The sequence below is a fragment of the Homarus americanus genome, unplaced genomic scaffold, assembly GCF_018991925.1.
Source record: "Homarus americanus isolate GMGI-L3 unplaced genomic scaffold, GMGI_Hamer_2.0 scaffold26295, whole genome shotgun sequence".
NCBI classification, from domain to species: Eukaryota; Metazoa; Arthropoda; class Malacostraca; order Decapoda; family Nephropidae; genus Homarus; species Homarus americanus.
Window position 1 is genome coordinate 6,923 of NW_024747538.1, and position 3,036 is coordinate 9,958.

The window sequence follows — 3,036 nt, forward strand, 5'->3', positions numbered from 1 at the left end:
TGTTTGACTCTATTATGGTGGTCAGAATAATAATGAATGTATGAACACACATTAGTAGGTTTCCTAAAAATACTGAACTTAAAGGTGTTACCTATTCTGTATATCAGACAGTCTAGGAATGGCAATCTACAATCATGCTCTAATTCCACAGTGAATTTGATCGAGGGGGTTAAGTTGTGGCAGGAAAGCTTTTAGGTCCTCATTACTTGGCCAGAGACATAATACATCATCTACAGTATATATCTAAACCACACTGCTGAAGGTGGTAAAATATTACTTAATAGTTTCTTCTCAAAGAATTCCATATATAGGTTGCTTAATACAGGTGAGAGTGGATTACCCATTGCCATACCAAATTTTTTAGCATATTCCTATACACAGTTGAGATACTCACCCCTGAGATGTGATTACTAAGCGCTTGGGCCGGAATTCTACCTATTGGGGTTTTTTAGTTATAGTGGATGGTAATGCAGTGGAAGCGCCCCTCAGAGAATACCGAAGCAGCACAAACAATTAATAAAAGTATTTTCCGTGACCGTGGAACAGCTAGTACCTGTGATTGGGGTTAATGAGACGCACTGGTAAGAGATAACACTTCTATTCCTTCCAACACTACAGACAATATTTGTACACAAACACTAGAGTACCTCTTAGCGTGGCTTACAACACTACAATGAGACACAAAAGTTGTACTTGGTATCAATAAAATTATTAAAAGATATTAATGGCATCCGGATACAACTAATAATGCAGCAGTACTACATACACCAGAACGAGGAACTTATCTGAGACAATTCCTTCGTACATCCTACATCACTTAGTGACACATAAAACATTAAAAAAATATTACTTGTACCGATGAAAATGCCTTAAGGGCATCCGACAAAATTATAGCAATCACTGAGGAATAGAAATCCCGATTTAGTCACACTACACAAGAACATGGATCACTCATAGCCTGTCTGGGATGACCCACAAAATACTATAATCCTAACTGTCCTAACTACCCAGAACGCGAAGGTTGTAACTACTAACCTGCCAAGTGGCAGGCATTTACAAGAAACTGAGAAAATCACTCATGACCCGTCAGGCAGGCGGGTGCTCCGCTGTTTTTTCATTACTCTTCTAGGTTCAGGAGTCATGAGTGCATTTCTCCACCATCACCCGTAACATGCTTCACACATAAGTTCAGAATGCACCCGTACTTTAAGGTGCTACAGAATCAACCAACTTTGAAGAGGAACTCCTACGTCCCACGTGTGCAATCAACCATGAGGAGCGTTGATTACACACCTGGACTTGGCTATTTTCATCACCTTCACTCAATACTGGGGAGATGAATGTCTCTATGCAACCACTAGAACTCCTGGTTCCAGCGTGTGACCCTTCATTCACTCAGTCTGCACTCAGTTTACTCCCAGTACTCCATGGACAGAAAGAGAGCGACCGTCAGCCCGCCTAGTTAGACCAGCTCTGAGTACAACCAGGTGAACCCTGCCCAGCTGACGGAGGAGTTCTACTTTCCCGTTAGTAAGATTTTTCGTTGACTTACTGAGGAAATGTGTGGGTGGTTCTTGTGGTGTTGTATGAATCTAGGTGGGGAGATTCGATGAACCAGGTCGACCACATCCAAGCTCTGCGGTCAGTCATGGTAATTTGGTAATTTGGTCTGCTCGCAGGCCGTGTGGGTGTCCACCCCTTGAGTAACCAGCTATGTCTTCCAAACCACCATCACCACCAACCACCAACCAGGTGGGGTCTCGTGACCCTGCAAAATAAGTACTTTGGTAACTACTGTTAATTTCTTCTACGCCCTATCTCAACACTGTCTGAGATCGAATACGGACTTACTTGCAACACGGATGAGGGACGAGGCCACGTGGTCGCTCTGTTTGGTGGAACACGTAGTTAAACGTCCCTTTCGGTCAATGACCATGAACTACTGGGGCCTGGTCAATGCCTGCATACCTCAGGGCGCTCGCCTGCCTCCCCCCCATGAAGTCATCTTTCGGGTATTTCTAATATTTTCTTTGGGACACACGTAACATATTTAGAACTGGCAAATGATCCACAATAACTTTAAATTTTATAATTGTCCCTTAACTTCATGAATCGTGTCTACATTAATTCGATAAAGTACATTTAAATTGATATAGGCCTAGTTCAAAACGCTTCCATACCCTGACCGAGGGCGTTCCTTGGAAGTTTTGATTTAACTCGCCACGAGTCATGAGTGTTTCAGCCTAGCTTACTTCTGTTTCCCTGTTCGGCAGATAGTCCTTTTTGTTCTAACGTCTCTAAATGTCACATAAAACTTTCTGAATGTTACAAGGACCTGACCTGACCTCACGTTTAGTAAGGTCGCCTTGAGTACTTAAGCCTCTCGGTCCTTGTAATCCAGTTGCCTCTGAAGAGGTCTTGAATAAAGACGAAAGCTAAGGTGTTCCATTGTTTCCCTTTTTCCCTGTGTGATTTTATGAAAATTTATCTCATTCACGTTTCCATTGTGGATCTACACACACACACACACACACACATATATATATATATATATATATATATATATATATATATATATATATATATATATATATATATATATATATATATATATATATATATATATATATATATATATATATATACATTGATAAAAACACACGGGAAAAGGGAAACAACGGAGCACCTTAGCTTTCGTCTTTATTCAAGACATCTTAAGTGGCAACTGGATTACTGGATATTCCCGTGTGTTTTTATCAAGATTTATCTTATCCAAGTTTTCATTGTGGATCTACATGATATATATATATATATATATATATATATATATATATATATATATATATATATATATATATATATATATATATATATATATATATATAAATATATGTGTGTGTGTGAGTATGCGTCATCCCTAATATTCCCTTTATTTATGTTATGTATATATTCCACCAATCATGGTTTAAGTTCGCCATGACGTCATTTATCAGTTGCCAAACTTAGTTCGTCCTCACCTTCACCCGCTGATAAATA